Genomic DNA, 16,003 nt, shown 5'->3' on the forward strand with positions numbered 1-16,003 from the left:
CATGTCTAAGAATACGTAGAATAGTAATAATTATACTAATCATGAAGGGAGCCTAGATCTGTGGACGTTCATTCATTTGAGGTGATACAAGTGGACTAGATCAAATCTAGCTAGGCCTAAGCTAGACCATGTGGAAGCCACATACGAACCAAGCAGGACTCACCCGAAGCCTTTGGAAACCCCTCAAGGGTATCCATAAAGATGTGAATAAGAAACAACATAAAGAGGGGAAAGGAACCATTTTACCTGGTTAGGCTCTAGGTTGCACTAGGCCAAGCCAAACTTTGGACCATTCAATGTGTTTAAGTTAAAACCCTCAGGCATGCGTTGCATTTATTTATATTTTTCTTTACATCTTCTATGGAGCCCTTTACTTACCCCCCAAAAATACTGTACTCACAACTTAGAGACACCAGCTCAATGGAATCAAGACTCGGTCGATGGAAGCCTTGTTTCCAGCAGGTTCATGGTACACCAACAGGTTCTTTCCTCTTGGTCTACATCGTATTCATTTTTATATCATTGGTTACCTTGCCCTTTGGCTCTCTAAACACCCTTTCAAGATTGGCTTTTCAGTAATCATGTTCTGTATATTTGGTTATATTTTCACAAAAGCCTTCAATTTGTTTTATGAAGCCCATATTATTATTGAAACATATGGACTTTACATAACATGATTAAAGGAAAGCATCATCATTATATAGAAACATTTCACATTAACTAACCTGAAGTGTTGAATATTGTAGGGATATATATATATATATATATATATATATATATATATATATATAATTTTTACTGGAGAGATCGAAGCCATTAATTATACCAGTTGCGTTTCTCTTTGCTTGGTCGCTAACCAACGTTCAAGGGTTGTAGGAGAAAGAATCCTCTCATTATGCAAGGGTCAGACCTAAAAACTCGGGAAAGATACTTGTTAGAGAAAAATCAGCTTTTATGCATTCTTCAGATTAATTAGATATAGAGAAATCCGCGAGAGCTAAGTCATTTATTTTAAAGCAGACAACGCATTCTGCATTTAAGTCCAGTAGAATATATAGCCCATTGCATCATTCACGGACACTCATTACTCAAACGAAATATAGAAAGTGTGTTTTTAAGGGTTTATATTGAAATTAGCTTCCCATTCTAAATATATTCCAAGCTCATAAATTAAAAACCAAAGCAATCCTTTCTGGTTCATTTATCACAGCTGCCAGGCTGCAAAAATAGGGGTAACAACTAAAACAAGTTGTATTGAGAAAGCCTTATCATCGAAACCAATGGAATTGTGTTTTTTTTTTCTTCTTTTAACGTATATTATTAACTCTGTTTTCATTATTCGGGAGGTTTAACAATGAACACTGGTAAGCACATTCAGCTCGACAAATTACATAATCCCAAAAGAAATAAAGTTAATTCAACATTTTATAGACAGACTTTGAAAATTAGCAGAGACCGTTTCGCAAACGCTTTATTTGTGTTACTAATTAAAATATAGCCCCGAAAAGTCCCTTAGGTTTCAATATTCAAACCCCCGCCTGCATTTGCATGAAGAAATTAATGCAAAGGTATAAATGAATTCCATCGTATAACATTAATCCTTTTAATACACAACTAGAGATATGTAATTAGCAAAAAAAATGATTTAAATGTGACTTTACTAAAAACCGGTTCACCTTTTTAATATAAAAATCCCAACCTTTACACACCAGCTCGTTTTAAGTAAAAATACAAAATTTAAAAGTGTAATTTTTGAAGGATGGGTAGTTTAAATGAATTTGATTTATAATATTTTTTTATGAACTGGTTATAAGCATTTCTTTATAAAATGATAACGGATTGGGTAGAAATTGGGTTAAATGTATCTCACAAGTGCCCAAAGATGGACAAATGTGTTTTAAGGTGTTTCTATACATGTTATTTAAGCTTTTAGGGCTGTTGAACCCTGGGATACCCCTCATACCCAGCAAACATTCTGACCTCCTAGAAAGGAGGGACCACTTTTGCGGTTTCTCTGGTAGCAACCAATCAATGTTTGTTTTTTTTTGTCACGTGACAATTAAGCATTCCCTGAAAATTCTAACCGTTTTGCAAGAGTAAATATGATTTATTGGGATATTATGGATTGAATTCCAGCTAAGGAGACCTCTGAGGTCCCGAAAGCTTATGCACCTTCCTATGTTGGTCCAATAAAACGTGTCAACTTCAACTAAAGACTCCTTGGATTATTAATAGAAGTTTGTTTTATAACAATGCATTTTGTTCTAAAAGTGTCATTTTTTTTAAATGCTGCAAGCATTCTGTTCTGTCCGTCTGATGAAGGCAGTCAATGAGCAGGATAAGTTATTGTTATCTGAAATAGAAACATGCTAGGCTTGGAAAAAATCCAAGACATTCCAGCTATCAGAGCCATGGACTAATCGCTAATTAGGCTAGCCACCATCAGGGTGCCATTCAGTCACACATATGCGTCATTCATTAATCCAGTGTTTAAAGAAAGTCTTCTTGGTGTTCGTTGTGACTTTTTAAATACTCACAAAGCATGAAAGAAAAAACGAGATTCAATGAGATTTATAATATTTTAATCTAAGTAACCGTATAGTTCTTTTTTTTTTTACTTTTCAGTGGATTATAGTTTAATCTTCCCAACGTAGGCCTGCCTGGTCCTGAGGGTATGAATGCCTATTGTAACCATACAAATTCACATTGGATTCAGAAAAAATGATGTGATGGCTTTATCTGCTCAAGTGGGACCTGGAGGCTCCGGATACAAAGCTAGGATCTCTCGTATCTGGTACTCCGCTGACACTATTATAAAAAACATAGAATTTGGCGGCGGATAAAGATTACTCGTCCCATCGTCTCCATTTTTTTTTCTGTTATAAAAACCCATGTCTTATTTAGTCGTTGTTCTTCTCCAGTTAGTATAGACCTATGCCAACCCCAAGCATGTTGAACTTCCCTCGCTGACCTAAAACCCTCTATAGATACCATCTTATCAACATATAAGCTCAGATTTTGGAGGACCAAGGTGATTGCTGATGAAGACTATTTCAAGTTAGTGTTCGAGAAGTGGTTTTATCGAACAATTGGTCATTCGAGGACATTAGATTCCAATTCCACAAAACAACTTACATGGTAACAAGCATCACTAGGTTTGCATTCTCAACATTACTCTTGAGAATTATAGTCACTAAAGGATGGTGAATTCACCCTCTAATACCTCTAGTCCCATCATGCTTTTTTTCCCCATTCCATCGTTGTCTTATACCCACAAGAAAGACAGACATGGACTCTTAACTACGTATAATACAATTATATTTATAACCTTTAATTTAAAGGGCCTACAAAGTTTATAAGCAGAATTAATTTAGATAAAAAGGTGTCTGAGAAGGGATATGATTTCATTATACAAATATATACAAGGACAATACCTGATACTCTCTGATGGCCTGTTTATTAATATCGTTGTGCAAAGAACATGAGGTCATTCATTCCGACTCGAAGAAGATAATTTTCACTGAAAACAGCAAAAAGGGTTGTTTACGATAAAACCAGACATGGAATTCACTACCCACAGACATTGTGCTATCAAATTGGGCCTGATGACCTTTTAGCAAAACAAACAAACAAAATATATATATATATATATATATATATATAGGCAGAGATATAATTAGCTACAGTATTAGTTGTTGATCCAGTGAGAAACCAGACAAATTTGTCTTGGCTCCTGGAAACCCTTTTGCCTATATTACATCCAATTTCTAACAATGGCAACAACGTCAGCCATCTTCCCCATAAAATATTATACATGTTCCTGACAACCTCATGTAACTTGCTGCCCTGCAGTAAGTCTGATGTATAATTTAGTAATCGATTCTTACCTGTGATTTCATACATCCAACATCCCGAACCGTTCCGTGTAGTGGTCACCGACAGGTGAATGGCTACGTGTCTTGGAAATAAACGGTTCCTGTTGCGTTATACATCCGAGCACTACGGATCAGCATAAACTTAATGCATCAAAAAACGGTTTAATTCAACTGGGAATAAATATGATTTTTTTTTTACTTAGGGCTATTGAATGTATATTAAAGGTTCCATTAAAAAAGGTAGGGGTTGGTGCATACATCACAGCGAACATAACTAGAGGTTAGTAGCCAAGCTACCAGCCTTATCTTCGCGCACATAAAATAATTGGTTAATTGGGTCGTATATAAAAAATATAACTGATATTTGCGTTGGTAGAATATCCAGAAATGTGCTTTTTTTTTTCGGGGCAGGCATAAATAATAGTAAAAAAGTACATATGGTGTTTCCAAAGTTAATATTTTTATTTTTAAGGCTTCTTTTAGACTAAACTTTAGCTATGTTTTACAATTTGTACATTTCTCTTCTTGAAAATATTCAAATTCTTCGAACTAGAACCCTTTTCTGCATTTTCTGATCTTAACATTTTTGACCTGACAACTAACGACTTATTATTAATTTCTAAAATGTATCTTCATTATCTGAGGCACTACACCAGTTTGTGTATAATTATAATGATTAGCACGTACGTGCCAATTGAATCATATTTTCAAAATGTAAAATTATTTTGTATTCCCCCCCCCCAAAAAAAAAGCTCAAAGGAATAAACACAACCAAAGCGAAATTTCAACTTAAAAAGCAGACCTTGCTAATTATCCGCTCTTCTGCCATTGGCACGAAAGACAAGGCAAAGGCAAGATACTTTATAGAGGAATGCTGTGTGTCCGACATGCTGTATTATGGCACCTCCATGTGGTTAAAATACAAAATCACTTGAAAAACCATAATTCACTTAATTTACTTACGAAAAACATTTCAATACTCACATTATTCACTTCTAAAGGGGTACTATATACACTCCAACGTGGACGAGGTATATACAGCGAGGGGATTTAAACAGGCATAGGATCGGCATATGGCTCCCAAATCTAAGACGAGACCAACGACTGGTTTGAACCTCTACGAAAAACAGAGACTAGATGGGCTAGATGGTTATTATTATTATGTTTTGTTTTATATAGCGCCATCATATTCCGTAGCGTTGTACAATGGGTCAACAGGACATAACAAGTAGTATATAACATAACAATTTGACTTACAGAAACAACAAGTGAGGAGGTTCTTATTTTGAATGATATGAGTCTATCATGCTTGGTAGGACTGGTAGGACTGGTTGACCCTGATGCTTTATCTCAGCTACTATAACCTTCAGCCATCTAGAACCTCAGGGTGATTGGGGTAAAATCCAGCTCTGAAATATCAAAGCCTTCCAATGAGGATTCATTCCGGGTGTATATGGGGCAACTATCCCGTTTTGGTTTTAATATTCTGGCCCACCAAAAAGATTTTGGCCAGCATTTATACCATGACTGTATTTTAGAATCCTGAATGGACAAGACAAGTAACAAAGAAATAAAAATCATATCACATTTTTTTGGGGGGTGCCCACATTCTGTTTGCAAACATCGTATGCCCTTGAATAATTATGAATCTTGCTTTTTTAAGTAAAATGTAATGTTGATCTAAAAAATGTAAAATATTATAAATATGTTGATAAATCTAAGCCTCTGATCCACAAAAACAAACTTACTGATAGGTTTAAAGTTATGGCAGGTCACTCATATTTTTAGAGAGATTCTAGGTTCTATCTGAGCCACAGATTATTAGTATTAATTGCTAATATTAGAATGCATTAGTTTAGGCGTTGATGTTTTATTTCTTTTATTATTGATGAAATTCACTGTCTATATAAATATAGAATGAACTTTACCTGGACTTGGAAAATAAGCCAAAGGAAAAAAATAAATAAATATATATATAAAATTAATGGGTTTTTTTTCTTTTTTTCCTCTTTTTTTACCAGCTTAAGTATTTTTAAATTGGTTCCTTGGAATTGAATTTGTAGTCAGTGAGTCACATTTTAATAAAGCATTAGTACATGGTTACAGGACGATGATAAGCCTTGGAAACCAGAAGTAATTTTAGCCAATTATGCCTCGAGAAGTTCATAATATTTTTTTTCACATTAGCAACCAGCGCTAGGTAATCAGCCCGGACAGTTATCCTCGGTCTGAACAAACACTTGCAGGTGGATACATTGTTTCGAAAACTTTTATTGTTTTGCTCAGTTCATCGTATTTGAGAATTACCAAGTATAACAATTAGAGAAATATATTTGAAGTTGCATTTATATGCTTATCGTTCTCTCATTTCTTCTCCTGGAATGTAAGCCATCGGCATAAGGGAAAGGGGAAAGGAGAAGCCAAATGCAAACATTTTAAGCAAAGTTGTACCAAGTTCATAATTTACATTTTTTACAGATAACCTGGCAGTGTGAGGCGAGTCCGGCAGCTGCCTGGGGTAAGTAGGCTGCAAGGGGAGCTAAAAGTCACCCAGAAAATAACCCCAATGTGTAGAAGAAAGCCCTAACAATAAGTCAGGCATGGGATCCAATCTTACATTGGCATTCTAAACCTACAAAAAGATATGGCATGTCTGAGTGTAGGCCGATAAAAAGGGTTTCTTGCCCGGGGCGTTATTATCAGTTTAGGGAAAGAGAATTATCATTGTTAATAAAAGGAGCCACTTGGAGAGCCAATAACTTACTGGTAAATGTGTCAGTAAACATGGGCTCAGAAATTATAAATCATATCCCCAAATACCTAGACATATCACCGACAGGCCAGGACTCGGGATGACCAAGCTGTCCTGGCACTTTAAGGCCAATGGCTGCCATATGATGTAGGTATGGCCAATGGCTGGACACGTGTGACCACATATTAGTATTTTATACTCTCACGGCGTGGGGCCATCTGTATCCGGTACGGGGCCCCGTTGGCCAGCGGTACAGCAAGCATTTGACCGGCGTACCAGATGGTCAGTGTGGGCCTGGATGTTATGGATTCAGTTCTTGGTCTGCCATGGGTGGTGAAAATATTGTTATATATGTGCTTTCTTTGCTCTATGTGGAGACTTAATCTGACATTTTCTTCACATTCCCATTAACTTTTTGAATAAATTATATTTTACTAACTAAAAAAATAAATAAATAGATGGATTTCTCCAATATATTTATAATTTATTACATTTGTAGATCAACGTATTCATGTAAATTAATAAGAGTTGGAGGGATTTAAAATTTTACTTACAAAGTAAATTCCATAATTATTCAAGGGCATATTGATGCTTGTAAAAAACACAAAATATTTTAATGGGATTTTTTTGTTGCTGTTACTTAATGTCCTGTCCTTTCTAGATTCTAAAAATATACTGAGCGTTGTGAAAACATTGTTCCGCTTGTGCTTACAAAATTAATTGCCGTTACACGGGAGTTTAATTTTAAAATTCGAACGTATCAAGGTTAACCAGGAAAGGCTGATTGTTTTTTGGGTGCAAACCCACCTAAATATAGTGGATTCAAACTATATAGTTTCATTGAACGTGCTTCACCCAAATCAACGGCATGCAAAACTCTTAGAAAGAGCCCAGAAAGAATACAGTTATGGTGTAAATGCTGTCCAAAATCTTTGTCGATAACCCAGAATATGGAAAAAAGAAGGGGTAGTTGCCCCATATACCCCCCTTGTGAATCCTCATTTGAGGGCTTTGGTATTTCAGAGCTGGATTTTTCCCCAATCCTAATCGTGATATAAATATGTAATGTTAGATCAGACCCGTTCAACCCCATCTAGTCGCCCGTTTTTTCTGATGTAAAGACTTGGACCTTAATCGTTGGTCTTGTCATAGATTCAGGAGCCATATGCCTACACCATCCATGTGTAAATTCCCTTACTGTATTACCTCTACCACGTCTGCCGAGAGGCTGTTCCACGTATCAACCAACCCTTGACATACAGATTTCACTTACTCCTTTACTTATTCCTTACATAAACAAAATCATATGAGACTTGTTTGCCATAAGCGTCAGCCAAGTTACTAATTAACATTTAAAGTTAATCTAGAAGCCTATAAGCATTAGAGTTTCTCTAAAATTTGCCAAGCAGCCCATTAGGATCTAGAATAATTGGAAAGACGTACAATAATGAGGAATCACGTAGCAGCGGCTCGTTAAATGGGTTTTAAAATGTATGGATCTCATTTAACAATTTTAGCAAGAGAAAAAAAAAACATTTAACCCCTTCTGCTTCACTTTTCTACTAACCCACATGTCAAAAGTCATGTCTAAGTCTCAAGGAAGTGCTAAAGAAAGAACTATGGGTAAACATGTTATTAGCATTGACCACGCCCGCCCTTTTCCCCAAATATTTTTTTATGTAAAAATGGTGAGATTACTAAAACTTTTTTTCTGTTACATGTTCTGTCATTTTATTAAAGCACATGATGGCTGACAAAATCAGCCACTAATTCAGCACTGAATGTTAGCGAAATTTAGAAATATTTTTTTACCTACCTCCTGTATTTAGGAGTCACCCCCTTTCCATGAAGACCAGCTCTAGAGTCATTTAGTTAACGGGTTTGCCAAGTCATCTTTATTATGGGCTATTAAAGAGTTAATTTTTCAAGAGCCTCAGGGTCAGCTCATTTAGCAAGTTCCCAGGTATGGTCATCAGCCATCTAGGACAGCGAGCCAATGGCCAGGGGGAAGCTTGCCAATGGCACCCATGTGGTGTGCAGCCACTGGCTAGATACTCACAGCACCATTCTACGGGAGTATAAAAACGCAATGCGTGGTCGCATGTATCTACCCAGCGGCCACATTTTCATCATTTGGCGGCCACTGGCCTTAAAGTGCCAGCGCTCCTTGGAAGCCAAAATGTATTATAGATTGTGCATCATAGTTTAATGACTCAATGCACCAAATAAACTATCTTGTTAAGTCGCTGATTGTCGCTGATTGCTGATCAGGTGAAGCTGGCCCTACCGCGCTGTACTCAAACTTTCATCTTCCATAAAGTGCTTGTTGCCAAACAAAAAATCACAAATAATTTCTAACAATGTTATATTTTTAAAATATATATTTTTAAAACGGACATTTACGTGTGGTTCCAGCTGATTGGGCCATTTAAAAAAAAATTGGAATAAATAAATAGTACCCATCGAAGGCCACCGCAGTTAGAATAGATCTTAAATAAAACAAATATAATCTCGCAGGTAAAAAGCGTACAACTGCATTGTTCTATGATTTATCCGAGAGGCACAAAACGCGGACATTATAAATAATATAGAGGTTATATTAAGGTTTACATAAACATATCAAAGTACTTTAAAATGCACTATTAGCAAGAACAGCACAATTGCCAACATCTGCAATGCTTCCAGTTACTGTATCATCACTCTGGGTAAGTGGCAATGAGTAGTTTTCTTTCTAATCAGCATTTCTCCAGGCAAGAGGTTAGGTGGCCCATATTAATCTTTTCTTACTTAGCTTCTGCCTGCCCTACATAGCAGATAATTTGCTCCTCTGCTCACTGTCCATATGTGCATTAACTTCAATTCTTCAAGGGTATCTGTTAAATATCTCATTAATTCCGAAACCGTCAAATAATAATTTTTCGCTGCAGTTTTTGAACTTTATTTTAAAGGGTCTTGTGGTGGGGGAGGGGGGGGTTCCCTCCACGGTAGGCGCTATAATTTTCTTATGTGTCTCATGATACATATGCGTTACGGGCGGTCGCTGCTGTCCTGTCGATAGAATTCAAATTGAAAAGATTTAAGAAAACATTTAGTAAAAAAAGTTAAAAAGTGAACAAACATATGTCATAAACATCGCGGTGTAATGAATTTTTCCAGATGGATTTTGACAGGCGATCGTGACGGTAGATGGGTTTATAAAAATCTGCTTGACTTTATTTTCTAACAAATGCTCAAAACGTCTCTTTAATGAATACTAATCGACTTGTTTTGTTATAAATGTTTTTAGCGGACGGTATGTTGCTCGGAATGTCTGACAGATGAAAAATGCTGTTAAAAAACAAATTGCGTTATCGGAAAGATTGTCTAGCTTGTAAAATTTGACGGTGCCTTGCATGGTCTACTGGCACAGGCTAGGCATGACTTTAAGGTTAGTTGGTGCAAAAAAGACAAGCGTCCAATGGTTGGATACCCTTGGCTGCTCATTACGTCTATTTCTGGCTAATTATGTCATATCTGTTAATAAAACCCAAAGTGTTGCAGAGTCTCCTAGTTCCATATACAATAATGATAAGTACAATAGGGTTTTATGCTCAAACATCTTTAACAAAGTTTGATATGAGGCACCATTGGTCAACGACCCACCAGGTTGCCTGGGCCAGTCTACCATAGGGCTAGAGGCCTCTTAATGCCACACATTGCCACTGAAACCAATACCTGGCCAGCGTTAAACAATCATTCATGTCATTTTCTATAAAAAACGCAAAAACTATATCTTTGTACTCAACACCAACGGTCTACATATACAACTGTACATTCTTAGAAATTGGTTTACGTATAGTTTTTTTGTAGATTTCTTATCTTTTCACTGTGCTACGGAAAACTGATTTTTATCTTATCTCGAAGCTTTGGTGCGGTTCAGAATTTTTTTATAGATAAATTGTACTTCAGAGTGACCTCCAGATCACTGACCTTAATTATAGAACAAACTTGGTCATAAACTGATCCTTAAGGGTGTTTATTATTATTATTATTTTTTCCGCAGATAGATGTAAATGTAAATGATGTTTGACACTTAAAAATAATAAATATTTAGTATATATTTTAAAAGTCCAGGAAATCTACGATAAAATCCTTTTTACTACAACAAAGATACAATTTTGATGGCCGATTGATTTGGGAAAACGGACTGTATTGGTTACTGTATTATGTATTAAGCAACAAAGTCCTATATATTTAATTGATATTAAAGAGTAATTAGAGGAGGCAAAAGGAGAGATTGGAGAAAAAATATACAGGTGATAGGTCTCCCTGAAAGCAATTAAGAATGAACTTTAGAAGATGTTTCACCTAAGATACAAAGACGATAAATCATTGTGAACTTTGTGTCACAGTGGACTTCATCACAAGAACGTACCTTTCCAACCATCACCTGACACTGATTTATTGGTTTTGACCATGATACTGGTCTCTCCATAACCCTTGGATTGAGGTGAGCCATTAAAACAAGCAAGGAGGATCGGGAGAATATACATTCAATATAGATGTATTATTTGAAGAATGGAACAAAATCAATATTTTTTCTAAACGTTACATATTAAAGGTTTTTAGTTACTAATACAAATACCGGTATATCTGTATTACAGAACAACATTTAATCAGATATCATTTCAAAATGTGTTGGTCACTAAGAAGAGTAAGCTGTATTGTTCTGTTCAGTCATTTTATTTGGCCTGGACTGAAATGGATGGACACCACTGTCTTTCCATGAAAGCCAACTAAAAAGTAATGTGTTCCCTTAAACAACCACACATTTAGTGGGACATCAGTGAGAATGAGTAGAAGCCTACACAACTGGGGGGGGGGTGAGGCCTGCGGTATTGTTTTTTTTTTTTTTATTGAACTTACATATAGGAAATGACCTCATACTATTGCATCGGTAACTGACATTTAAGAATCGTCTTCGACAATAGCAATTTTGACGAACTAGTCCTTGATCTCCTTGATCAGCCTTTGGAGGATAAGGGAGTGTCTTCTGCAGACTCTATTGTTAGCTAACCTCTTCCTCAGTGGTCTTGGTATTCTTGCCACTAATTGGTTGTTTAAGCAGCCAATCAGTGGTAGGAAAGTGCTCCGATTGAAACACATGGGCACCCATTTCCTCACCGTTACCCTAGTCAGCTCGACATCTCTTGCATGGCGTTTAGCTGGGGGGGCAAATATATATTTGCCCCCCCAGCTAAACATATTTCAAGCAACATGAAAAATGCAAAAGGGCAACAGAGCTACCACATGCGTTTAAGTGCATATGATGGCTGGAGTGTCCTTTTTCAGTGCTTGATTAATAATAGTTTAATCTCAGAAGACTGCTTCTTAAGAAAAAAAAATGCTATTTATTTCTGTTATTTAATTGGAGCCCCATCTCATTAAATTTGAGGCAGAAGTGGGAGTCATATACACAATGTTACCAACTTATACAATTAGAATTTAATTTTCTCAGAAGTCTGGCCGGAAAATAGTAATTAAATAGATACAATGAATAGCTGTATTTAAGAAAGTCGTATTGTATGTTGTTGGGGGTTTTTTTAGTCAAATAATAGCAAATTGCAATTAAAGGGTTGCCGTTTTATTACATATAAAATAATAGAATAAATAAAATTAATAATAAAATTTAAAAAATAAAAATAAAAAATTCTATGTGGTTAATTAGGCAATTAGACTTTTGTGCTAATGGAGAAACTATACCAAAGCATGAGAATAATTATTTTACAAAAAACCTCAGTAACAACTTAGTAGGATTCAATGGTGATTTGGTGTCTGTCAAATGGGATTTGCCGTAATGAGCCACAGAGGTAATCAGTGGGAACTTGCAAGAATATTTTTTCATGATTGCTTTCCAAGGGGAGCTGATTAGTTAAAATAGGAAGTTATTTTAAAAAAAAAAAAAATATTGCCATTTTGCTGAGCCTGTTCTAAGACAGCTACAATAAGGCTCATACGGCGCGTTGGCTTACCTTCCAAGATATTTAGCAATTAAAGTGATAGAACCCCACTAAGGCTAAACATCCTAATAAAAAGGTCTCATATAATTATCCATAATCATACCTGAAAAGATTTTAAAAGCTGTTCCATGAGATAATGCTTTGGGATAACTAAAAATGTAATTATAAAGAATACCATTATTATCATTATGGATGTTCAATGTTTAATTGAACTATTACCGAGGGTTAAGTTGGCCGATGGAATTGACTTTTACAAAATAAAAAATAGAGCTTAGATCACATAAGTTGGCATATGAAATATAGACTGTCTGATGGTAGTATTTGAAAAAAAAATATTGATTTTTTTTCCCCCCAGCAACAAGAATATTTTTTTCTCCTGGAGAATGCTTTCAAGATAACCTCTTCAACATTTGAGGAGGGCGAGATTGCGTAGATATACAGTAAAAAGTGACAAAACAAATAGAAATAGCTTTACCGTTCTGTTAGAAAATGCAATTTCAGGTATATGAACTTGTGATACATCACACATAATGATGCTTATATTTCCAAAGGGATACGTACATCCAAAAAGCTAACAATCAATGAGGGAATCATCATGTGAAAATATATGCTTATAGGAGTCCATATAGAGATCAAAGATAGTAAACTGTTTACACCGGGGAAATGGTCATGTTAAGTAACGCATTTGGTAATTAAAATGTACAAGCTTATTATGAGATTGATTATGGCATACTGATAAGATTTATATTTAGTATTTGAACACATAATGTTTCTCCGGCCAAGAAAGAAGAAGCTGACCCGGAGATCCGAAGGAAGCAGGGCTTCACCTGGAGACTCCAGGTCAAACAAAGACAGTTTAACTACTTTCCATTTTTCCTATACTCTATTTGTTTAAGACATTATTCTGCCTTGAGAGAGCTAGTTTTGAACTTTTTGAGCCTAATTTTGTCTCTGAGAGTATCTTTCATGGTTTTCCATATCAACATATGTTTTTAAATATAATTTGACATTGGTATGTTTTTAATATTTATTGATTATTAATTGCACATTAAACATGGTAATTATATATATAGTTTACATGTATATATATATATATATATAAATATATATATATATATAAAATGCCAGCTCACAAGGTATGCAACCTGTAGGAGATTAGGAAAAAAAATGAAAAACATAGTCACATTAGTGACGGGATGACTTCAATTCCTTCATATTCTACTGCTACCATCAGATATTCTTATGCAACATCAGGAAAAAAAAAATCTTGAACAACAACAGAACAAAATACAGAAAAAACAGTTGCACGTCGTATGAAACCCTTAATTCAAATCGTGACATAGAAAGTCGCGCAGGTTTGTAATTACTGAAGCAGCTGACAAGCTGATGTTGTAATGTATTTAGCATTCCGCCCGTTTCCCTGTATGTTAATATATCATCTGTGTATGGAAAATCACTTCGAAAAAAAAGAAAAGAAAGATAAAACAGATTTTATATAATCAGAAGTAATTTACTTGCTTTTATTCCAAGCGCATCTTAATTTTGTTCCATGTGATTTGATTTCACACCGAACCTTGTGCGTAGTTAAGATGCCCTGTGTTTTGTTGTGGCTTATTTCGCATTGTAACGGCGGGAACAAAGTATGAATGTTTTTTTTTCAGAAACCTGGTAGAATGTTAATGGCGTTAGAATTCCTAATTTAGTAGCTATAAATAGGGCAGTGGATTTTCTGGAGGGTAATGGGTATTTTAAACATATCTGGTGAAAATGCGGTTTGAAGGGGAAGTGCCGCCTTCACGTCTTTTAACATAACTCATTTACTGTAATTATGTATAACTTGTGCCTTTTATTTTGCGTTAAGTGGATTTTTGTGGAGATACTTATTGTTTAGTCCATATGTTATCTTCCTTTTGTCCTCCCCCTACAAAGGTGCAGCCAAAAAAGCATCAGCGGCCTAACAAAAGGGAGAGAACTAATCCTCCAAATCCTTACAACAGGAAGTTCAGATGGTGGCTCCCGTCTGAACTTCCTGCTTCTAAAGATTTGTTCCAATATACAGTATATATGTGTATGTTATGAACATAAATGGGAACTTTTGGGCTCCGGTCCCGCTAATGTCAGTGGGTGGTCCCGCCAACGTCTGTAGGCGTTCCCACTGATGTCACGGGACACACCTCCATTTAAAGGGGAAATGGGCTTGGAGTGGGGCATGTCAGCCCCCCCCCCCCGCGACCTGGGAGAAGCACCGCTTATGAATATACTGTATATCAAGTATTGTTATTAATTAATTTAACCTGAAACATTATACATAATTGCAATGGTATTAAATACCAAACTGCAAAATGTAATGGACGTGGAAAAGGTCTGCCTTATATCATCATTCTGGTTCTGGTTCCAGAGATGACCTAAACTTCACCGCACAGAGCTCTTTAATGTGTTTACTGTCGAGTGAATTGATTACATTGGGGCAATGGTCAGATAAATGTTAAGTAACGCATTTGAGTAATAAAAAGTGTGCAAGCTAATTATGAGATAAATTATACGCATACTGAGCCGTTCGCTTTTAGAGGAGTAGTTGACTCCAAACTTTAACCTTAACCAACTCAAAATGTACAGATCGATATCAAAGAACTGCCTTGAAGTCTTGACGTGTCTGATTCAAAAACCTTTCCATCACCGCAGACAGCTGAACACTTTGGGCACAATAATGATATTATTGGCTTTCGTAGCTTTAGGATATAAGTTAATACAGACCCTTGCCATTCATGTAGGTGCACCAACCCCTCCGACTCCCATTATTTTTTCTATAGCTCGGGGTTAACAAACGGTTTTTTTTTTATATATTGCGGCTTTATTGTAAATTAAAATGCAGCCCTTTACATTTACATCTTTCAGTTGATATTCCACTTGCGCATCCATTTAACTGTTTCATTGCTCCAAAAAAGATTAGTGCCATGTCGGTCCCAGGTTATATCTCTCAAGCTGACTTCCGAAAAAAGACCTCTGGTGTCTTGAAAGCCTATGACGCTACTAAGAGGCATGTTCTTAGCACTATGAAATATTCTGATACAGTTTTGGAATTATTTTTACAACAGTTATTTTACTCCAAGCTGGTTTTTTTTTAGATTGTGAGCTCCTCTGAACAGAGCCATCCTTACATTTTGCTTTTGTGAGTCCAACTTGTTATTTGATGCACTACTTGTAATCTATGTACCCATTGTACAGCGCTGCAGACTACGATGGCGCTTAATTAATCAATAAGCAATAATATGATAAAAATGACTATTTTCGGGGTTTTTAATGAGTTGTCTCAATGCTCCTGCAAGACAGAGGTTAGGCGCTGGTTATTCATTGTATTCTGATTATTCATTCTATTC

The sequence above is a fragment of the Sceloporus occidentalis genome, unplaced genomic scaffold, assembly GCF_023333645.1.
Source record: "Sceloporus occidentalis isolate IW3139 unplaced genomic scaffold, rSceOcc1.0.p SCAF_83, whole genome shotgun sequence".
Classification (NCBI taxonomy): domain Eukaryota; kingdom Metazoa; phylum Chordata; class Lepidosauria; order Squamata; family Phrynosomatidae; genus Sceloporus; species Sceloporus occidentalis.